This window comes from Anas platyrhynchos, chromosome 11 (assembly GCF_047663525.1).
Source record: "Anas platyrhynchos isolate ZD024472 breed Pekin duck chromosome 11, IASCAAS_PekinDuck_T2T, whole genome shotgun sequence".
NCBI lineage: Eukaryota > Metazoa > Chordata > Aves > Anseriformes > Anatidae > Anas > Anas platyrhynchos.
This window is the reverse complement of record NC_092597.1, coordinates 12,031,801-12,056,245: the sequence shown is the minus strand read 5'-3', so window position 1 is coordinate 12,056,245 and position 24,445 is coordinate 12,031,801. Positions and strand designations below refer to the sequence as shown.

Below are 24,445 nucleotides of genomic sequence, written 5' to 3'. Positions count from 1 at the left end.
TTTGAAAATAGCATACTTTTTGTCATTTTGATTCATCAGCTGTTGAGTTGGTGATTATTAGATTTTATTTTTCATGCTGGGTTGCATTGGCAAGAAATGCATTCCCATTCTTTTGGAAAAGAAAAAAAAGCACTGAACATATTTCAGATTCTGCTAACAAAATGATCAGTTTCTAGGGCTGGAAAAGATGATCTCCACACTTATCCCTGCTGCAGACAAAAATCATTATGTATGAATAGGAATAACTTTCTTATTGGGTTGGAAAAGATTACTTACGTAGTTGCCATAAAAAGATATATTTTTAAGAATGCTATCCAGATACCCAGGAGTAGCCTGTAGTATCGGTGCTATTTTTTGCTACAACTTATAAATCAAAGACGTTACGTTAGCTCCATATTATCCCAATTAGGAAATGGCATATATGCAATTATGTAAATACCATGCTTCTGGCTTGTCTGTTACCATTAAGAGCAGAGTGAGGGAACGAGCGAACAGAAAGCAGATGCATCTAAAAATATACCTGAGAAGCGGCAGTAAGAGAGCAGTGCTGCATGTGGCATGGACGGGATGCCTGCGTGTCCTGCAGTTCGTGAAGCCCCCCAGGTGCATGTGGCAGTGTCAGCGCCTTGTGCCATGCGGGTCACCCATCCCGCTGTCTCCTGCTTGTGGCCAGAGGCAGATTTGACCCCGGATGCTGCAGTCTCCCCTTCACACCCTGGGTTGTTTCAGCAGCAGCAGGAATTGAGTGCCATGGGACCGTGCCTAAAGCTCACTCGGGTGCCCCGACTCTCTGCAGCAGCTGCACGCATCTAGAAAATTACTCTGAAGGTATAATTGGGTTTTGTTCTCTTGCCTTTTAACACAGAATAATAGAAACAGTGGAGGCTCCTCAGATTCAAAGGGTTTTGCTAGCAATTTATCCACAATGCAACTTTTCCTTTCAAACATGAATTTTCCTTAATTCTTAGCATAGCTTTCTGAAAATGCTTTCAGAAACAATTATGGCTGATGATACGTAGTCTTTCTTCCTTTGTTCTTACAAATTAGAATTCTTTCAGCCTAATCATCGCTATCTTAAATGCAAACATTAACATATATATATTCTAAGCAAACAAGGTTCATAGAAGAATAAGTAGGGGCTTTAATTGACTTCAGAATCATTCCAGAAATACCTGGCTTGTTTTTTGTTTTTGTTTTTCAGCAGTGTCTTGTGTTACTCTTTATATGAGAGTCTGTTCAAAGCTTTTTTATTTTTACTCCATTATTTTCCATTCTTGGTAATAAACTCTGTTTTCTTCAGAGAGAAACTGCACACAGTATTGAACTGCTGTGGTGACGCTTTGTGGTTTGCGTTAGGGTGACATTTTGAAGATACTCAACAAAATTCAGACTCTTCCTACTGAAGGACTATGCTAGGCAGTGTGCAAACATAATTGGAATTGTTTATTTTTCAGTACTAGATAAGAAGGTGTGGGAAAAATAAAAATGAAAAGAGTCCCTGTTCTAAATTCTTTACATTCTTACCTCCCCACCCAGCTTTTGTAAAACACTCCAAGTATGCTACTGAGATGCACGATGTTTTTCTTCTGTATAACTCTACCCAGGATCTAACAGTTACTGAACAGTTGTGTTTCTCATTGCACTGTGTCTATACCAAAGGTTTCTCTGCACTTCTGTTCCAGATATTTTTTTTGTTGTTGTCATTTTGCCAAGCTAAAATGTTTCAGATTTTTCTCAATAGATTTCTTGAATGACTGACTAGGAAAAAAAAGCTTCAGCAGCTACCACTCAGTAAAAAGCAGTGACAAAAATGTTTTCTTCTGATCAGTGCAAGACTAATTAGCTCTATGAAAGTAACCTGAAGTCAAAGGGATTGAATCTGTCTAAAAATTCATGTTATTAAAGGGACATGAAATTAATCAAAATTTATGAATTTGCCTTTTAAATGGAAAAGACATTTTTTCTGCAGCTAAAAAATGATAGTGCCAAAGCAAGAAGAAATATTTTTCCCAAATTATACATCTGTGTGTCACTGATCAATTTTGAAGGCTGGCTGATAATATTCATTAAGTTTGGTTCCAGTGATTGATACAAAAATTAACCTTAAGTGTCTGAATAGTTGTGACATCCTTTAGTCTTGCACCAGTCAGTATTTGGTTAATTATCTAAGTATTGCTGCAAAGAGATCAGACTCCAGCTGGCTGTAATTAGGGCTGGATTGTTCCATGCCTTCAAGACAGTTTGTATATTCATGGGTTCCACAGCTTTCCGTTGTCCTCATTTCCTGTAACATAAAAGTACTTGTATCGCAGAGAACTGAAGGGGAGGCAAGCAGTGAGAGATGCACTGTACTGGTGACTCTTACCATTAGATCCTTAGAGGTCTGACTGGGGAATGCACAATGCAAGTATCAAAAAGAACAGGACTTGTAGACAAAAAATGGTATTTCAGTCAAATAGAAGAAAGTATGGATCTCCAGCAAGCCCAGTGTATTCCATAAAATCTGAAATCTGTGATTTGTAAAGCTTGGTCTTAAAGACCACCAGCCTGCATAGGGAAAAACTTGGACAGCAGATCAGGAGTGCATGTGACCTAAAAAAGCATCAATGAAGATTCAGTAATTCAGTAGCCATGGGATAAAACCCTACAAGTGCAATCCATTACATCCAATTTGTTGAAATAAGTCTCCCTGATTTTGTGGCCGTATGCTGCAGAATTACTAGCATTGCATTACTGGCACTTGCTTTTATAGATGCCCTACTTTCAGGAAACACTGCTCAGCTTGCTTTCTCCCTTCAGTGTTCAGGTCATCATGGCCTGTGCTCTGTGCAGCCTCTGCTGTTACCAGCCTTTATTGCAGCTCATGAGCAAGACTAGCACGTTTTCCAATTATTACTCTCTTTGGGGAAAGAAGTAGCCTTTGTTTAATTTATGTGTAAAGTTGCTCATTAATAATTCATTGATATCCAATTTGGAAGGTATATGCCAGAAACTGTGCCAAAAAATAAGGCAATTAACATAATTATTATAAGACCAGCTGTAAATAGGTAATACCAATCCATATCCCCAGGTGAAGTATGCCTGTCTGTACCTTCAGAATAGGTAAAACATGGTCATGTCTTTTGTGATTTACCTTAGCTACTTGTGGTTCTCGAGGAAAAAGTTTGGCCCTAGGGAGGAAAAACAAACAAACAAAACAAAACAAAACAAAACAAAAAAACAAACAAAAAAAAAAAAAAAAAAACAGTGCTAGTGTGGCCCTAGCAGCAGAGGTTGTGACAGACAGCTCCGATAATTGTCAGTAACTGAAGGCTTCTCAAAGAGATGCTGGAACAGAATTCAAAGTTTTTGTGCAACTAGAATAAGTCCTTGTGAGGCCAGGAGCCTCAGAAAAGTATCATCTGTCCTGCCATGGTGCCTAGATGAAACGTGCTACTGTTTACCTGCTGAAATCTCTACTGACCATTGCTTCTGGGATGCAGAGGATGATAGAGGTACAACAGCTTCTTCATGGCTGCTCGATCCATGCAGTGTCATCCTTCTGTGGCTGAATGTTTGGTGCTTACTGCTAATCTTCATGTGCCCGTTCAATTTGCTAACCTGGCAGAAAACTCTTCTTCCCCCCTCTCCATTCACAGGTTACTTTGCTGCTGTTTGAAAGTTGAGTTGGTTGAGAGGTGGTCAGGAGAAGAGCAGCAATGAGGGAACATGAAGGTTAGCATCTCCAACTAATTTTAGTTTACAAAAGTCTTAAGAGCATAAGAGCCTAAAAGAACTTATTTCTAAACAAAAACAAGCATTGATAAAGATGTACAAGTTAAATTCCTTCTTTGCTTATTAAATGCAAAATATTTTTATAGTTGCACATCTTCTACTGATTACTTTCTTATCTATATGTATTTTATTTTCAGGTTTAATTCAGACAGGCATCGTCAGCAGTGGCTGCACAGATACCTCTGAGCAGCATTTAGAATATGTTTTTGCAGTGTGGTCACATAATTGTTATTGTTCAACTTTCTGCATGTAATCATTCCTCGGTGCCTTGATGCTATTCACTAGACTAACATGGGTAATTAGTGCATAAGTACACTTAGTGCAGCAAGTCAGAAGTGCATAATGTATGCACACAAAAAATTATTTTGTGCATGGAAATTAACTTTTTCAACTTTCTCTTGTGTCCTTGATTACCTTTTTAATAGAGCATAAATATACATTCTGCTATTTAGACAAGAATATTTTATTTACTGAACTGCTGTGAAAATTAGTATTCTCTTAAGCACAGAATTTATAATCATGGATTCTGTTTATTGACTGAAGATAAGTCTTAATACTCAAGTGGCAAGATAGTTTCCTTGAAACTTTATTATGATGACTTTGGAAAAGTAGCTGAACAGGCATGTAACTTACAAGCAAAACTACATGCCTACCTGTTTCAGCTCTAGCCATACACTGGTAAACTACACTGGAATTGTTTACATGTGGTTTCATGTTAGTTCAGTCAGCCTAGTAACTAACTGCAGTCAGAGGGAGTCAATAAACTGTGCTCCTCCCTGCCTTCTCCCAGGCCAGCCCTTCTGCTTCCCTCAGCCTGTGCTAGGCTTACCCCAAAGAAAAGGTGGGAGAAGGAAGACACAGGACGTGCATTTCCTTTCTCCCATTTTGGTTCCCTGCAGGGGAGTTTGCCACCAGTACCAGAGGCACAGCTGAGCAGTGGCTCGTAACACTAAACACACAAACTGGGGAACTGTGACGGCTTCTACTGTGTTTATGGACCACCTATCCTCAATCTCCGTTGAGCATGTTTATATTTCTCTGTTTTCAGCAATCTAAGGTTTGTGTTTTCCAAGCATGTTAAAAGAGAATTCAGTTATCATAACAAAATGTTAAAGGTTCAACTTTCAACAAAATCCAGGAGCTCTTAAAAACTTCCTGAGTTTTGTGTTGCATCCATTTCATGAGGCCACTAATCCCACCATGCCCTTGCTTTCCCAACTGCCTCCCCTCACGGAGAAGTTAAAGCATGCATCTTGCACTTCATGTTACAAAAATCCGTGTCACTTTCAGCATGAGCAACAACATCTCATAATTGTTCCGAGCTGAATGTTGACTGCAGGAACTGCTAACCCCCCTTCTGCAGCGGTGTGCCGCTGGAGCAACGGCTCTCGTGTTGAGATGTGATTGGAGCACTCTAATGTTTAATGCATCATTTTAACATTACCCTAAAAAAGCCTACTGTCGTGGTATGTTATTATCTTAGCTCTGCTGCAGTTGTTGTTTCTTATTTAAATGTCCTATCTCACTTGAGATTTAATGTAATTAGAACCAGCCTGTGGAAAAATGTTTCTCTATCACGTCTTAGCTGTTGTTCCAGTCAAGATGGTAAAGCAAATCAAACGAGGTGTAATGAAAATGATGGAAATGATAAAAACCATTTGCAAGAGGCAGTTTTCCTGAGGGATATAAAAGGCATCAGTGCACTTTTTTTCCTCCTCTTTTGCTTTGTATTTCTAAACTGGTGTATGTATGTCTGGAATAGCTCCACAGAGATTTGTCTGACACACCTGAGAGCAGACTCAGGTACATCTGATAGCATCTGACTTAACTGACCCAGGAGGGAACCTGAAGTACCATAGCAGTAAGCCCTTTTATTTCCATCTTGCAGGAATTCCATCTTTGGAATTCCATGTTTCCATCTTGAGGAATTCATGTGTTATTCCTCTGCATCTTTTACCTTTATTTTAGGTTTATAATTCTATTGTGATTTTTTTTTTTGCTTTATCTTTCCTCTTTTGTGCACATACCATTTGCAAACAGGCTTTATTGTAGTAATCTATATTAACTCATTGTAGTATTGATAAACTTCAAGTCAGAGAGGCTTAATCTCAAGAGACTCCATGTCCTAGAATGTAGTAAGAAATGCAATGCTTTCAAAGGGTGATGGTAGGATTTTAAATGCTGCTATTTCAGCTCACAACAGATGTGCATCAGTGGATCAAGTGTGAGTGATTTAAAAAATACATACCTGAAAAAATTCTAATCTGTATGTTTCTTGTTTTGGAGCTTTTTGGTTTATAGAGCACTTGTGCACGAGTTCATCTTTTCTGTTACCTTGAACTCCTTGGAACAGAGGGAAACAGTAATTTCTTCTCTCCCCATCCCCCATTCACTTTTTTTTTTTTGTAAAGAAATTATTAAATGCTTAGAGTACAAATGCTGTGCATGAATATTTATAGGAACTTTTATAACATTCAACAGGGCGATGCTTCATGGCTGTCTTTTTCTGAATGCACATAATAAAGTACCCATCATTTCTTTGAAGCTACACTTGCTCTTTTTTAATTTGATCACAGATTGATAGGAGCTGTATGCTCCTTGGGGGCAGATGGGCCGCAGTTGTTGGTGATGACAGAATGCAGAGATCAGTGCCATGTTCCCTACTTCTCTCTGTTGAAACACTTGCATTTAACATTTAGTTAGAATAAATTTTTTATGCAACATTTACGTTTAAGTTGCAGAAAATTACTATCTAAGAATCTGTTACCTCCATTGGATAAATACCTGATTCACTGCATTTATACTTGGGTTCTGGAAGAAAAAGAGCTGAACATCTGCCTGAAATACACTAGAAAAACTGAATGGCCCTGGAGCACGCTCTGCAAACCACTTGGAGAATCCTCCTGTTAATGCAAAAAAATAAAAAAAAAATGTTTTAGTCTCCACTTCTTCCTCTGCGTATTAACTCTCAGTAATACTGCATCCTGTGAATGACGAATAGGGCATATGAGGCCTCAAAGTGCAATTCACCCCTTTTGAAAAAGCAAATGGAAACTGGTATCTGTTAATAGCAGTATTTATCCCCTTGACATCCTAAAGAATATTAATCAGTTTAAGCACTTGAGTGTTTTAATGTGGAGGAGAAAGGCTTCAGAAATAGGCAGATTTCTCCCCCAGGGCTCGGTGCTGGGGCCGGTCCTCTTTAACATCTTCATCAATGATCTGGATGACGGCATTGAGTGCACCCTCAGTAAGTTCGCAGATGACACCAAGCTAGGTGCGTGTGTCGATCTGCTCGAGGGTAGGAAGGCTCTGCAGGAGGATCTGGATAGGCTGCACCGATGGGCTGAGGTCAACTGCATGAAGTTCAACAAGGCCAAGTGCCGGGTCCTGCACCTGGGGCGCAATAACCCCAAGCAGAACTACAGGCTGGGAGAGGAATGGTTGGAGAGCTGCCAGGCAGAGAAGGACCTGGGAGTGATGGTGGACAGTCGGCTGAATATGAGCCAGCAGTGTGCTCAGGTGGCCAAGAAGGCCAACGGCATCCTGGCTTGTATCAGAAACACTGTGACCAGCAGGGCTAGGGAGGTGATCGTCCCCCTGTACTCGGCTCTGGTGAGGCCGCACCTCGAGTACTGTGTTCAGTTTTGGGCCCCTCGCTACAAGAAGGACATCGAGGTGCTTGAGCGGGTCCAAAGAAGGGCGACGAAGCTGGTGAGGGGCCTGGAGAGCAAGTCCTATGAGGAGCGGCTGAAGGAGCTGGGCTTGTTCAGCCTAGAGAAGAGGAGGCTCAGGGGTGACCTTATTGCTCTGTATAAGTACATTAAAGGAGGCTGTAGAGAGGTGGGGGTTGGCCTGTTCTCCCATGTGCCTGGTGACAGGACGAGGGGAAATGGGCTAAAGTTACGCCAGGGGAGTTTTAGGTTAGATGTTAGGAAGAATTTCTTTACTGAAAGGGTTGTGAGGCACTGGAACGGGCTGCCCAGGGAGGTGGTGGAGTCACCATCCCTGGAAGTCTTCAAAAGACGTTTAGATGTAGAGCTTAGGGATATGGTTTAGTGGGGACTGTTAGTGTTAGGTTAGAGGTTGGACTCGATGATCTTGAGGTCTCTTCCAACCTAGAAATTCTGTGAAATTCTGTGAGATTATGGTAGGGGGAAATGCATTTTTTTTGGCTTACCAAAGCTGAAGATGATAGATAATTTTAGAACTGTACTTGGAAGTTTCTTGCTCGTAACATTATTATAACCTCTTCCTCTTTAAAAATAAATCAAATAGATTGCCGTAATGAGCATGTGCTCATGTCCACAAATTTACTACATTAAATGTTTAGAGTGTTTATTTAAAAACTATGTTGTATTTTCTGCGTTTGAAGTTATTTATTGGAACTTTGTAACTATTATGGAGGTCTACATGAATGCATGTATTTTGGTAAATACCACACAAAAAAGAACCCCCTTAGCCACCCTTACCAGCCAAAGTGCTACAGCAGACAGCCGTCACTGCTTACATTCACCACTGGCTAAAATTCTGCTTTGAACAGTTCAAGCGGTGTGGTAGTAAAATGTTCACAGTGTTAACACAGACAGGTACAGCAGACCCACAGCTAAGGCAACCATGAGAATCATTCCTAATAAAAACATTGCTGTCAGCAAAGCTGTATAAGCTCACGTGGAGTCAGCTACAATAGGTATCCAGAATGTCTAGCTGGGCTTTCGTGTATCATTGCTTGCTGTGTTCTGAGCTGTATTCCGACAGACCAGCTTCTATAAAGACTTGTCTTAAACAGTCAGTAGGTTTGCATCTTTCACTGGGATAAGCTGTCTGTCTAAATTATTTTTTCCTTAAATTCATTACCAATACTTTTTTTTTTCATTTTTTATTATAATTTATCTTTGAGTCCACTTTTATTTGGTCATGCATTTTTAGCTTTCTGGCTGTGAAACATACATTTTACATAGATAGTCTCATATATGAAGATCTCAGGAATATACCAGTGTACTTCACAATAGTAAATTTGTTCCCTTTTATATATGTGTATGCATTTATAATATATCCTTCTCAGCTGCTACAGTATACAGAATATGCAGATAATATATGTGTATTTTCAAAGAAGTCATCAGTTATGAAAATTCTTAATTTTCACGTACTGATTCTAATCTTTCCTAAATGTTTTGGGCACAGCAGTTTTTAGCATCCCTGTCATGATTAAAGAAGGAAAACCTAAAGAGACAATGTCAACAAGTAGTTGATCTTTGAATTAAACTTGTATACTTGCTATATTACAGTTATCCGCATATATTACAATAAAAGGATTAAAGGAAAATAACGTGATGTTGTGCTTTAGTTCTATTTGAAAGACTTCTAAGCCAGTAACACTTGAGCCACATGTGCATAACCTTTGAACATGTTAAGTGCATAACTTGTGTACAGGTGTGAGAAAAGTATGTGCTCACCTGAGGTCTGTTTGAGTGAGTGTACAAGTAGTAATGCTGAAACTGCAACAATCCAAGATTTTCATATGCAAGAAAACAGAGGAATTGTCCAATTGTTGTGGGATAACATATCAAATCCATCTAGACAGCTTTAAAAAAAATACTATGAGTAAGCATACTGATAATGAAGTGTTTGAATGACATTCTTCATAAGGAAGATTGAAATTGGGCTTAGAAAAAAAGTTTGACATTTTTTTCCTAATTTCTCTTTTGGAGCTTTATTTTTGGGGCATAAAAATCAAGTGGGCACCAGGAAATGAATGGCCATATCAAGCAGTAAGTTTCCAGGGACCTTAGACTTCCATTTGTCTATGGATCACAGCATATTAAGGGTTCATAGAAATAGGAGGCAGAATTTATTACTTAGCCTCAAACTAGCTCTTCCATTGTGCCTTATAAAATAAACCCCCTCACTCAAATAGTCAACTTGCTAGGGCTTCAAGTCTTAAAATTTGTTACTACTGAACTATGCTTCTAACAGGAAATGCATTGGGCAAGACAAGGAATCTTTTTTTTTCCTTCTTTAGCTTAACACTGCAGACATTAACAATGATGTTCCCTAATTTCAGTAAGCAGCCATCTCATTATCTCTGTGAAGTCTCTCTTCTGCTCTTTTCCTTTCCAGTTCTTAGGTCTTCAAGTTTTAGCGTGTAATTAAAAGCGTACATTGGCTGACGAGTGAAAACTGGATTTTCAGCTGCTGCTGCCTGTAAAATATAATACATCGCCCACACATCCCAAGGCAGTGATTGAAGATCTCGTCTAATTTGTCTTACTGAAATTTAAGCGAAATCATCTGCTGAGTGTTTCAGACTATCTGCATGCATTACGATTGATCTGGGCTTCTCTGAAAAGAAGAATGTGAAAATAAGATATGGTTAATGTACCAGTCTTTTTATGTCTAGAGAACAAGCTTAACATAGGACATTAGAGATACAGGCCTACAGTCTGTCTTCTGACTACACGATGTTAATTAGCATTATGAAACTGTCCTTTTGTTAATCATGTTGAATTATATCAAAGTTGGAGGAATTCTCTGCTGGAACAGAAGTGCGGTGTATGTTGGTACTGCGCTGCATTTGGCACCGTGCAGTGGGGTTGGCAGCAGGATGACAGTCAAGTGGAGCAAATCAGAAGCTCCACTGACATGGTGCGAGTGTAACTGGCTGTGCACCTGCCTCCTGCCACAGAGGAAAGAAAAGGAGGGGGGTAAAACAGAGCGGGTTGGCTCTGCTAGGGTGGTGTCTGCTGAATGCTTCAGTACTTTATAAAGTAGCATCTTGCTTTTGTAGAACTAGAGGTGAACATAAATGAGGGTTGTTCAAGAGGCTGCTCCTTATAACTGGTATTTTCTGAGAAATACTGTAAGTTTTTATGTTGCTTATTTCCATTTTTCTCCTTGATCTACTGGTCCCTGCAATACTGTATGTAAGTAAAAGAATTATTTTGCTCTTTACAGAAAAAAAAAAAAAAGTAGTGAAAATACTTGCATTAATATATATTCGGGAAATGTGCACAGTGCAGAGCAAATGCACTTCAGTGAGAGCTTCGGTTTCTCGGCATGCCTGTATCAAGCCATGCAGCAGCCAAGTCCTACAACAACTGCATGCAGATGTGGTAAGCAGTTCATAAATACCCTATCACGGATGTTCATCATTTGTTGGGTTTGGGTTTTTTTCCACATACCACATTCTGGCATCAAAGCAAAGTTCGTGTGCTTTTATTGAATTTGACGTACTGCAATTCCTATCAAAATTGAGGCTTTGGAAGCACTATTAACATGCCCAGATTCAACAAAAGGCTTTTTAAAACAGCTGACACTTTTCCAAGTGACTGGTATCTGAGTGATGATTTGAGTAGGGGGTACTCAAAGCAGCCGACAAAAGTGAAGTTTCGTAGTGATTAACTCTTCAGTTGTGCAAAAAAATAAAAAAATGTATGTATACTTCCACAAATCTCTGTAGAAACCTGAGAAACAAAACTTTGAATCTTTATGCACATTAGTCAGACTGTTTGTTTTCTGTTGAATAACTGCCTGATATTATTGTAAAAGGGCTGTAAAGTTGCAAACCAAAAGGTTTGGCCTTTTTTAAATGGCTTTAAAGATAAAAACCCCAATTCAGTGTCTTGGCAAAACCAGGAGTCCTCTCTTCATCATATCTCTTTGCATCTTCTTTCTAGATAGTGAGTTTGATTTTACTGAGCTATGAATGTGTATCGTCTGTTAACAAGTACACAGAAGGCTAGATTCACATTTCAGATTTTGCTATGTTTTTCAGAAACTAAAATATGTGTTGTGTATATTATGTGGATTAGGCCTGGCTACGTGATAGGTCTGAACCTGATTGTAAGCAGGAGATTGTTACCAACTTGGCATGTGATGCCATGCATTGATTTTGTCCTAAAATCGGGCAAGTTTTTTATCACTAGTCTGAAAGGAAATAAAAAAAATTACAGCTAACAAAGGTTAGGAGAGCAGTTAATTTAAAAGCAGAGAGATCTACTGATTACATTGAAAAAGGGCTCGAACAAATAATTAGTATTTACTGTGTACAACTGTAAACTGGGAATAAGCAGTATAGGCAGGGCTGCCTGATTAACTGAGAGAAGCAAGCATCCTCAAAAGCTTGTGGAAGTTGCGACTGTTTATCATCGGGATAGGACAGCAGCCTGGACTTAAAAGGACTGCGTTGACTCCATGTGCAGAGGAATCTATTTCCAGAGTAGGAAGGGTTTGTTTCCATTGTGGTTGTCACCGGTGGGAAACTCCAGGAATGCTGTCTTGTCTTCTGGAGAGCAACAGTCAAAGGGTGCTAATAACAATTCACAAAAGTCACTAGGGATTAAAGGTTTGAACAGTACTTTTTAAAGAGAGGACTCAAGTGCTCAATTTGCTCATTTTTTTAATTTTGAAAGTCAAAGTAGAAACCAATAGCACTTTCTAAGTATAGGAGCAAAAGAAGTGATTTACCACTGTTGCATAGCTGTTGCAATTACCATCATAATTCACCATTTGACTAACAGTTGGAATCCCATGTACTGTTTACGTAATTAATTTCCCGCTGCCAGCATGTGTTATTAAGACAAATGTGAGCCCACAACCTTAAAATCCACAGTACAGACTTTTCTGTATAAATTGAAAGGTGAAGTACTGCAGAGAGCCTGTAGCCTCTTCCACGGGCTCTGCTCTTGAGACCTGGCACACATCACTCTGTTGTGCCTAACAGTTATGAAGCACTAACTGGGCAGTGTGACTTGTATTCCTTAGCAATTTTCCTAATCAGATGGAGTATTGATGTCATCCCATGAGCTGTCTGTAGAGATGGAGCCCATGACCTCAGAAGGGGGCAGCAGGAGAGGTGTTACTACTGCCTTACAACTTAGTGCCTCTTCCCTGGACAAGGAGTAGGTCTCAGTCTCTCCGTTTCTCTTAGTCCACGTTAGACTAGTTCTTAGTTGTTAACGATTTTGTTCAAAATAGCATAGTATTGCATGCAGCAGGAATAAAAGCCCCCTGACACAGTCTAAGGGGGCCAGTAATAGCAGCCTTGCATTTTATTGGGGTTTGTAGTGGCAGACTCTAATTGCCCTGGGCTTGACGTGTTTTTTGTGAAACCCATCCCTGTGCAATGGTGGACACATCATGGTCCTATATGGCAGTAAAGATACCGTCATGAAACCTTGTTCAAAAGTTAAAGGATGCAGATGAATGTCATTCTGCTTTTATCTGCAAATCCCTGTGGGTTAGTGTTGAGTCATCGTAGTAGTACAAGACTAGAAAATTCACATTGTGTTTTTTTCTGGATAGAAAAAGCTTTGAATTCTAAAAACTCTGACAAGCACAAGTAGCAAAATGTATATTTGTCAATCAGCTCTTTTAGGAAATACTTGTCATTAAAAAAAAATAAAAAAAATCCAGAGTACCATTTCTGAGAACAACCATTCCTGTTGATTTTCTTTCTCCTTCCTTTGATAAGCGTTGTTTACAGTGCTTTGGTTTTGTTGCTCCATACTGTGTCCTGACCCAATGAGTGAGCACTGGCTAGTTTTCCAGCTTGTGATTTTCAAGTGTGATCAGCAGCCTCTTAATTAGTACCTGCGAGCTCTGATAGCATTTCTGTTCATAGGTGGAAGGAACAGCAAAGTGGGCACCCTGGGCTTGCAGGAACGCTCAGAGCAGTGGGAAGGGGGCGGGGGGGACGATACTGTGCTGTACTCGGGCTGCAGCTGCTCTCTGTGACAGCCTCCCCTGGTTTTTGAGTGTCGGAATTCAGCTGTGGTTGCCTATTCCTGCTGCCCACAAGCAGGCGGGTTCTTAGGGTATGTTTGCCTGCATGACATCCCTCTTTGCCTTTCCTCCTCTTACAGTGTTGATGCAAAGATTATAGTGGTTTACATACTTGATAGGTTTACACCTCCATCTTTGCAAATGAAGGCTGTTTGTCTTCTCATGGAGTACATTAAGCAAATTCCTTAGCTACAAAAAAGTCTTTGAATGCAAAAGAAAAGGCTAATACAGAATTTCTGTTAAATTGCCTTTCTGATTCTGTTCTTGATTATATTTAGTGATGCCTTCGCTGCATCGATCCTCTATGCCTGGACTATTTTCAAGTATGGAATCAGATTTTTTGTGGACTAAAATTACTGTTGTGTTTTGGTGTTTTGGTTTGGTTTGTTTTTTCCTGCACTGTATCATGTCTGTTTCAGTAGCCTAAAAACATGAGTGCCAACTGTTAGATGCCCTTGGTCACGCTGTTAGGCCTTTTCCCTCACCATGGGGGGATACAGCTGCATCACAGAGCCCCCCTGAAGAGGCCTGGAAAACTCAGGTATTGTGGACTTCAACATTTTTCAGGGGCTGATGACTTTGCTAACCCCTATAGTGAGACTGAAGAGCATGAAAATGACTGGGTTCTTCACAGTGGTCCACAACACAATGTTTTACATGAATTAAGGTATTGATTTGCTTGGCTTTTGGGCCTGTGCCTCTACACTGCTGTTACAAGAGTAACAAGATTTTAAACTGGTGAATCATTTATAACGTAGGTAGTTGTATTGGATACCGCTATGGTAAAACCCATTTTGGTACCAAACGGTGAATACAAGCAGAAGGCTCTATATTAGCAAAAGCCTAGTTTTGTATGTACAGCTGAGTTCTCTGTGAGAACCTGTGCAAACACAGGTAGGGGAGCAGCATCTTTCGTACCCCTGATACTGCTTTGCAAGCAGGATTGCGTGGTTGAAATTTATACAATGTAATGCACAGAGAAACTGCAGGGAACAGAATCCTGGTCTTTGTTATTGTGGAATGCTGGGAAGGATCAGAAATCCTAAAACACAGTCAGACACAACATTTAATCATATATTTTTTAAAAAATCAATTCTTTTTTTTTTGTTTGGTTTTTTTGTGAATGCTAAGAAGTACACAATTTTACTATCTGCTGGTTCCTTTTCTAAATAAAATGTCACCTGTGATGGTGCTTTTTATCCCTAATAGCATTCTCATCAGCAGTTGCTGATTTTATGGAGATGGATTCTAGGCAAAGGATAAGAATAACTAAGAGTGCCTAGGAATATCTATTATAATGTATCGTTGTTTTCTTTTTAACTTCAGCATTAGTAAACAATAATGTTTAACCTTCTGACTTGGAGCTCGTCACTCATTTCACTGCTGTGTCTTATGACTGGGGATTAAAATTTACTGCATTCATCATGTCTGGTGAAATGGTTTATTGGGATGCTTAAATGACATACTAATTAGAAGAACGGTCTGAGTGAGAATGAGCTGCTTGAACTAGCTTTGATGACCAGAAAATTACCTGTAGCTAGTTTCTCCAGATTATCAAAGAAGTCCTCAAATTAGTGTTTTTCTTTGATCATAGATGCAAGGAACAAGGCAAAATGACTGCACAAGGTGGGAGGAGATGGTTATTCGGGAATGAGAAGCTGAAAGAGTTTTTACAAAGATTCAAGCTCTTTCTAGCCACCTGCTGCACCAAGTAGTGAATGAGATATATTAGTAGGTGGTTTATTTTCATCTGTGTTTTCCTACCAGAAACTAGTAATGTGTATTTCTTCAAGAGTCAAATTGCTTGTAGAGAGAAATCCCTTTCATACAATTTGTCATCTTATACTGATTTTTCTGTCCTGTAGTATGACAACATTCAAAGAGTACTCATCTTTTACAAGGCTTTCAGCTGGCTTCCTTACCTTTGTAATTACCACTATCTTATCTATGCACTACTATGGATTGTATGGATCGTTGCAAGAGACATGATAGAGTTACATACAGTTACTTGACCCAAGTAGTATAGCCTGCGGTCTTTGTAGCCCCATATCAAACATGAAAACTTGGTCATAAAAAATAGAAATGAACACAGAAAACGTTTCCAGGGCTGAGATATAAGCCTGACTTAAGAGTGACAAAACAATGAGGGGGGAAGGAAGAGGCCTTACCACTGAGAGATAATGGGATGTTAGTATTCTCAAAACATGTAGTTAACTCTAGCAAAATGGTGAGAATTAATAAAAAGGGAAAGACAAAATCATGTTGTTACCCAAGAGGTTAATTTTGAGAAGAGCCTTGCCAATGGAAGGCTTAAAGAGGTAAATCCTAAACAAAAGAGATGTGACACAGAGGTGGAAACGGTGTGTGGAGCAGATTGGATGAGAAGAGTGGGAATCTTTCAGATGATGTCTAGGATTCTGCAGCTCTTCTGCACATCAGATCTGATGCTGGGGAGTGGGAGAACTGGATCTGTGAGAGTGGGAAGGCTGACAGCTGATGTATGATTTCATGAGACAGAGAACTCGTACGCAGCATAGAAACGGAAAGCGCTCTGCAGTGACTCAGTGCTGGCGGTGCTCTGGCACCCTGATTCCAGTGGTGGCTGTGTCCATTTTTCTGCCAAAATTTCTGAAATGGACAATAAAGGAACAGTCTGCCACTGCAAGGATTTTCTTCTTAACCCAAATAGTTCCTGCTTCATTTAAACACTGAGATCACAGAATCACAGAATTTCTAGGTTGGAAGAGACCTCAAGATCATCGAGTCCAACCTCTAACCTAACACTAACAGTCCCCACTAAACCATATCCCTTTGGAGATGGGAAGGTTTGAATTTACCCCACCTAACAACGAATGTCTCAGCATCTGTATAAGTGTCTAATCCTTTTCTGAATCCAGCCTACCTCTTGATCTCAGAGCCATCTTGTTTCAGAAAGCGTTTTATATGGAACTATTTTATTTTCACAAGTTTAAATATGCTGCCTCTTGGGTTTGTTGCTCTTGTTTCATGAGAGGCTAAACGGGAACACCCAGTCTATCTGTTTCACTTAATAGGTAAAGCTTCTCATCTCCTAACATATCTTTATGTGGATTTACTCTGATTTTCTTGCACTGAAAGCATGTAATCTACTGATTGTTGTGCATATTCTGTTGCACCATTTGCATGCCTTGCAGTTAGTGATTTGTGAGAGCTTCTGAAAGAATAGAAATAAAATAATGTTTCTCTTTTGCCCATTACTTCCTTGTCTGGTAGGAAGGTGAGCAAGTTTTCTTCACAGAAGTCATAAAAAGAAATGATATCCTGTTCATCCTGTGCTTAGCTCATTGCTGTACCGTTGCGTGGTTCTGATAAGCGACCACGTCATTTTGTGTGCAGCTCAGCTACTTCAACTTTCTCCCCAGTTGTTGGCTTTACCCAGTCCAGTCCCACTGAGCTATTGCTCTTAATTTATCCACTATTTTTAATATCTTTTATATATATATAATGGCTGATTGTGTTTTATTTTTTAACTTAATGCTCTTGAGTCTTTATTAAATAACTTAAAAGGATCTTGGGGAGGGGATTGAGATTGATGGAGAGTAATCATCTGGCTTCTTTCTCTGTAGTGTGCTTTATCTTCTGTATTACAGCTGACCTCACGCACTGTGGCTGCAATCCACTAATAACAAGTTATTTATCTTCTGATACTGCAGTATCCTGTTTGTCTTTGGCAACTTTTTTCACGAGTATCATAATGTTGATAGGTTTTTGAATGCTATTCTGTATTTTGCTATCCAATAGTTACATTGCTAAACTCCAAGTGATACCTGTTTGGCACTGGTGCGTTTTGCTGCATCAGGGTTCTGCGTGGGGATCTTTGGAGCTGGACGTAGCAGTAGTGCAAGGCAGAGAGTTTTAAGTTGTAGTCGTGGAATTGATGGTTTCAATACTATAGTAATAATGCACACTGTTTTCATTCTCAAGCTGTGCTCAGCAGAAGGCTAACCACAACCATTCCCAGGTTTTGTAGCTGCAGCAGCAGCGTAATGTTTTTCAGGTAATTCATTGTTACATATTGTGACTACTCACATTCTGTACAGGTTTAACAGTTTTGTAGTATTTATTCTTCTAGATACGTTCATGTGCTTAAACAACTGACCAAAAAGATAAAAGGGCAGGATTTGAATTGAGCCTAGGAAGAGTAATTCAAAGGTAATTACATGATGGAAGGTATTGTCATACTGATGCGTTCTCAGAATGCTATGAAGGGCTTAATTCTCATAATTTGGCTTAAACAGAGTTGAGACAAATTCAAACCTGAGGATGTTTTTTTCATTATCGTGCTAGTATCTCTCAGCTAATGTACTTCTGTGCTTATCCTTAATTTGCTAAAAGATCTTGGAATGTTGTGCATAGCCATTTTTAGGAATCAAGGTAAACAAAGTATTTTACAGATTGAAAGGTCTTAGAGTTTTTACTGGAGGGATGTGCATGGGGAGAAAGAGGGGGGGGAATCTAATTTCTTGTGCAAGTAAAAAGTATCCCAAAAGAATATACTCTGCAGAATTGTCTAAATGATAACTGGTTGTTAGAGACTTGAAGTATATTAATGATAAAATATGATTTTTCCAAAAGGAATTACATTTTTTAATAGTTTTCTCAAGGTAAGAATCTGTTCTCTTTGGAAGTCAGAAGAGTTCATATTCAAATGCATGCCTTTGCTGGTCTACTGGGCCTCAAAACTAAATGTGAGAGCTTGTCCTTGTTATAGTTTTGTGTATTGTCAGTGTGATGATGCAGAATCTAATCAGGTTACTTGCACAGATCCTGAGGATATTTCTTGCCTTTTCCTTGCTGTATGGCATTATCTGTTTGGGTTAGGTAAATTGTAAAGCAATGCGTGTTTTATTCTGAAGCATTACAGGTTGTCTAGCCTTAGGCAGGTTTTTGCTTTTGCAGTTCGTTGCTTATTTCTATCATGTTTTTTCTTAGAGGTTTTAGGTGGAAAAAACATATTAAAGGGTTTCCTTCACTCACTTGGTTTTATGAAATATTCATGTCATTTAAGCACTCTTTAACTGAGCGATAATACAGCATGGGAGCTTAAAAACAGGAATAGTTCCAAGTTGTTTTCCTGATTGTTTCATGCTGTCTTGCAGCAATTTTGCAACTTTTTTTTTTTTTTTACAGAACTGTGTTTAGCAGTGATTCTGTTGTCTTCTCCATCCAAAGCATGCCCTTAATGTCAGCAGCATAGTACATCATGCTGCAGAGTGGTTCTAAAGTAAGTTGGTAACTTTATAGATTATATGGACCTGAAGTTTAGGTCATTGCCTCCTCGATATCCACTGGAAGATTCATTACATTTTCTGTAGGACTGTCATTTTATGGCACTGGACTGGTGTCAGCAGTCAAAGTTCTGACTAAAAAAAAATACCTGAAACAAAATTTATTTTTTAACAAAAATTATAATGATGCTTAACACTTCTGTAAATGTCCATCTGTGCTGCCTGCCACAGCTCAGTTCTGGCTTATTACAATGATCAGATACGTGCTAAATACTGGTCCAATTAGTCCACTTTGGGAATAAAACTGTGGTAGACCACAGTGCCATTGCTTAATTTCATGTTCTTTTCTGGCACACCTCTTGAGAAATAAGTGCTGTGACTGAGCATGGTGCCACACTTAAGAGGCAGGAAATTTGGGTTCTAATCTTGATATTCCACCAAATTAGGATGTCAAGTGAGACTCTGAGTCACTGTTTCAGGCAACAAAATCTATATTGTTAAACACTTGCCCACCTTTGTGAAGTCCTGTGACATTGATGGGTGCACTTCTCACATTTTTAAATATCGATACATTAAGTTTTATTTCCAAACTCTGCTGTAATACTTTGTATCATCTCATAAGATTTTTTGCTTGATTTGACTTTCATTAATAACTGCTGCAAGATTGTTCAAAGCACAGTGCTTCTGGGCACTGAATGTCAACAAGTGTGTTTCTCAACATGCCTGCAACTTGGGACCCTGACTTCCCTGGCTGTGAGACTCCTCTCTCCGTGTTACATTTCATGTACCTAACAGATGGTGCAGTTAGCTTCACTTGGGATTTGTTCTCCTTTGAAGTTGAACAAAGGATGTAAAATTTGAGAAGTTGTTTGTTTCTTTTTAGTTTTTTTTTTTTGTGTGTGTGTGTGTGTGTATGTGTTTTCTTTTCTTTTTTGGCATGAAAGACAAAACCTAATTGGCACATCGCATTTGTAGTCCCAGTTTTCTGTGCTAGATGTATTCGTAGATCGGTGGCCTGGTATCAGTACACATTGATGCTGAGAGATGTTTTCACAGCCCATTGCCACCCAAGCAGGACAGTATGTATGAAGGCGGAGCATTTCATATTTGAGTTGGTTTTGTTTTTTCAAAAAATTTCTTAAAATATTTTTGATTATATTAAAAAAATGTATATATAACAATAAAAAAAAGACCAGACACCGACAAAAATAACCATGATTTTAGTCTTGTTATGTTAGACTTACACTGTTCTTCGTGACAATCAGTGAGTGTCCAGATGCCTATAAGTACTTCAGACAAAACCACGAAGCCGTAGTGGTTTTGTGGTGTTTAGGTGCTCCTATATAGGAAACCAGGCTGGATTCCCATGGCTGATTTTTCAGTCTGAGGACATGCCTGTCAATGGTGAGAGGTTCGTGGGTTGTTCACTAGCAATTTAATGGGCTGTTGTCTGTTAAGAAGACTAATCAATGCAATTTATTCTGCAGCATAAAAATCGTAGGCCCATTTTCATGAACAGCAATGCTGAAGTTAAATGCCTTTTCCTGTTCCAAGTATCTAGTGATCTAAGAAGAAACCAAAGAGTGATAGAATTACAATTACAAATGATGAAATGCACACTTGTGCATATTGCTCAGTAATATAGTAGGCATTCATTTAAGGGGAGTTTTTGCAGCATACAGCATTGAAAACACATGTCTAATAGGTGCATTCATTTTAATACGCTCATTCATTGAGCAGGCCTGATTAATTAGTGCGTGTCACCATCTGGTACTTACTGAGACTATTCATTTTTAAAATGTTGAAATTGTAGGGAATGTTGCACACCAATTAAGTTCCTTTTAATTGGATTATGTTAGTATAAAGTATTACTGGCAAAGGCCTTCATTGTGATTCAGCCAGCATGCATCTAAGGGAGACCCGCCAGCCTGAAATTACTTAGAACAAAGGGAAAATGCCTGAAATGCATGTTTATTCCCATCTTGGTGCACTCAACAGAGATGATGTCAACAAATAATACTGCTGCATTTCTGTGCAGTTTCCTGACATGAGGATGCCTCTGCTGATAACTGCTTCAGCTCTGCACTGCAACTCTGAACCCGTCATCCCCTGACTCTGACCTGGAAAGTGAAATATCATCTTAACGGGGCCTGACTGAGCCCTTCTGTGTGCAGTTGTGTATCTGCTGAAACAAGAGCACTGTTTCTCATTTATACAAAGAGTGATTTAGCCTTTAAAGCTGATAAACTAACTGTGCTGACTCAACCACCTAGTGAATGAAGTATCACAAGCTGCTGGCTGCAGCACCACGTTAGGAGCAGAACTTGTCTGTCTGTACTTGTTCCTGTCACTGACTCGCTTGGTGAATTTTAGTTGCTTAATGTCATTGCACTGCAGTGTTTCTGTGTATAAATTGTGAATAGGTATGTTTATCAACTTGCATAAAAAGCTTTGAGGTGCAGGGTGAAATGTACCATGTTATTACGTGTTTACTGTTAACACTTTAGAAGCCTAATTGAGTATCTTCAAATAAGTTCTGTTGTCCAAACTACTCATTTCAGAGGAAGGAGCAGCTCTGCAGAGTTAGCAGTTCCCTAGCAGGTAAATGGGCAGTCACTGGCTGCAGGGAGGCTACAGAGGAAGAGATACCAGGAGCACCGTTAAGCCCAAACGATCTGATGTGTGACTGCCTGGACCCTCCTTAGTTTTGAAGAGTAGGGCAAGAGTCTAGAAATGAACACTGTCTGGATATCAGAGCCAAAGATTTTTTCTTTGTAAATTTGTGTGTGTTTTCATTACCTTCAATGGACTCTGCTGCCCCCTATCCAGCTGCAGCTGTCGTTAACAGCAATGGAAGCAATATCCTGAACATGTGAAGAATGTTTGAATTTTTTTTGTATTGAAAGATTACATTCATTTCACTCATATTCACTTTTACTGCTATTATCACTCATAGGAGTGATTATGTGGTTGAAACAGTAAATGTGTTTTCTTTAAAGGCAGAGGAAAGCATCAGAAAAATCAATTTTAGTTATACAACCATTAAAAAAATGCTAGATTTTTTTGGAGAGTGCAAATACCTGTTTAGACATATAAAAGTCACTGAATTTAATCTGTTACAGTAGATTGCTTTTGATTTTGAAGGATGAAAATAGTTCACCATTGGATTTTTTTTTTTCTTAATGTACATTTCCTCTTGTGTGAAGGTGCATATTTCCTCTTCGTTACAGCTGCAGGCAGTGTAAAGCATTTTACAGGCACTGCTCATCCTGGAAGTGCCAAATCCAATTGGAAACCTGTCTGTAGTTTACAAAGGCGAGAAGTCAGTGACTCTTGCCTGTTTCACAGACTGTGTCAAAAGTCATGTTTAGAGCATGTTGAGTTTAAACCATTTCCATTTGGTGCTGAAATGCAAAAGATTTAAAATATCTGTATGCATCTTACGTATTTTCTGTCTGCGTATTGATACATGCCTGCATTTACATACGCAGGTCTGTGTGTGTAGCATTTGAAATTCAGTTACTGCATTAGTACTCCTGGGACATGAAGTATGCACAGAACTGTGACCCTGCCATACTTCGGCTGTTACTGGAGCCTTGGGTTGTAGGTCTGGCAAGCCTCCTGTAGTCTGCAGTCACACGTTTTGTGTAGCACTTACCTGGGTTAGAGGAAAACTGATCCGTAACAGTGTGTCTGTGCAAATGCAAATAAGTACAGCTGGTGGTAAAACACTAAAATATTTTCATGTGACAGTGAGCAAGAGAGTGCTTTCTCATTTTATCCCAACCTTATTAGCAGAAAATGCATAGCCTAGAAGGCCATAAAACTGTCTGTTCTGTGATAGGATTTAAGTGCACTTTGTGCCATTTCTAAGAAATAATATCACCCAGTTAAATCCTAAAAACCATACGCAGGTGCGGTAATCTCTTTGTTTAAATTGTCTGCTTGGAGATTTTATGTAATGGAGAAATATATTTTCCAAAAGAAGATTTATTTCGGCTGTGCAACTTTTAGTGCAACTTTTCTCCTTTTAGTTGTTAACATGAAAAGAAAGAGTTAACCACAGTATAAAATTCTAGTATTCTCTGTTTCCTTCTCTCTCATATTTTAGGAGAATTACTTCTTAATGTGATTTTTCTGGTTACAATGCCCAGGCTGACAAAGTGTTGAACCAACAAATCTTTGCAAAGATCAAAACAATGCAAAGGCCTTTTTACTGAGTGTATATTTAAAACAGAGGCTGAAGTTTGGGCAGAACTCTATCTGGCAGACTTTCTATCTCTTAGGTCATACAAAGAAAAAGCTTTTGGCACTGAGTTTTTGGCAAAAAGCTGTGTCTGGAAACATATTCAGTCAGTGTATGAAATATGATAGTGCTGGTACCATGACTGTGTCTGAATGTACTCTGTTATAATACAGTTAGACTTCAGCCCCATCTGGTGTTGGAACAGAATTCCTATTTCAGAGTTTTCCAGCGTAGGCTAGCCCTTTGCCAAAACACAGAGCAGTACGTGAGGAGACTGACAAAGTCAGACAAGTGTCAATTTTACTAATGATTTCTATTGTTTGCTCCACTAATGTAAACCAGTTGTGCCCGTGGTGAATTCCAGCATAAGTGTCCTGCTGTTACTAACCTCTGCCTTTAATGAAAGCTGCATCTTTAACTGAGTGGGTTTGGTACTACACTTTCAACGTACCTATGTGAACAGCAAGTATGTTTTTATCCAAAGCCTGTAAAAATATAAAATTACTTATCTATCAATGCCTGCATTAGCAGAAGCAGCAACAGAGAGCTTCTTTCACCTCGGTAAAATGTCAGATCGTTTCTGAGTTATGCAACAATGATGAAGAGACCAGAGCTGTGGTTTTGGCTTAGAAGGCTTAAAATCTTCAGGCATTAATTCATAAAACACTGATCTGGGATACTCCAATGACTGTGAAGTATAACAGATTCATGCCTGATTTTTACTCAAGGTTGATCATTTCAGGAAAAAAGACAACTCATTTTGAAATAGATTTACAATTATATTTCAATTGTTTTGGCGTGGGGCGGGGTTAGGTGGAAAAGCTACTTGTGAAACAAATCAGGAACTAAAAGTCATCCATAGCTTTGTTTTGAGGATATAAGAATGGTTTATTGCCACTATAGCAAGCTAAAGAAGAAACTGACTTTCTATAAAGGCTGCCCCAGCATTTTATCTGATTTTTCAGCATAAAGTCCAGCCTGTCTTGTCAAACAAAGTATCTGTCTAGTTATAATTTGACTCTGCTGAAAAAGTGCTTAAATGGCAGAGTTTGGAATTGGTTGAACATATTTTGCCACTTAAGCTCAGCTCATTCAACATTTGAAGCTGAAACGAGTGATCTAAATTGCATTTGATAGAGTAAAGTATATTCTTTTACTTTCTTGTCACACATTTAAATGGTTATTTTGAAGACAATATGCACTAATCTTTGCTTTTATGTCCTTTTCCTGGCATGTGATTTATTGGGCAAAAATTAAGGTCAATGGTCCTGAACTAGTCAAGAGAATTATTCTATGTTCTCAGTCATTGCCATTTTTCTCTCTCTGCTCTGAGTAATATAGGGCTTCACTGACAAAGTTTTAATTCTTTATGTCC

At 39.1% G+C, this 24,445-nt stretch overlaps 1 protein-coding gene and 1 long non-coding RNA gene across 7 annotated transcripts in view; one reads left to right on the top strand and one right to left on the bottom strand.

Moving 5' to 3' along the window:
* Positions 1 to 24,445, top strand: part of PEAK1 (pseudopodium enriched atypical kinase 1) — a 118,303-nt gene that overhangs the window by 55,864 nt on the left and 37,994 nt on the right. The window contains exon 1 of one of the 6 annotated variants that reach the window (XM_038184989.2): positions 528 to 828. The exons of the other annotated variants lie outside the window; for them this stretch is intronic. The gene's annotated coding sequence lies outside the window, so the exon portion shown is untranslated. Of the gene's footprint in view, positions 1 to 527; positions 829 to 24,445 lie in introns of those variants that run through there. 6 annotated transcript variants of the gene reach the window in all.
* Positions 1 to 24,445, bottom strand: part of LOC140003392 (uncharacterized) — a 60,479-nt gene that overhangs the window by 17,184 nt on the left and 18,850 nt on the right. The window lies entirely within an intron of this gene.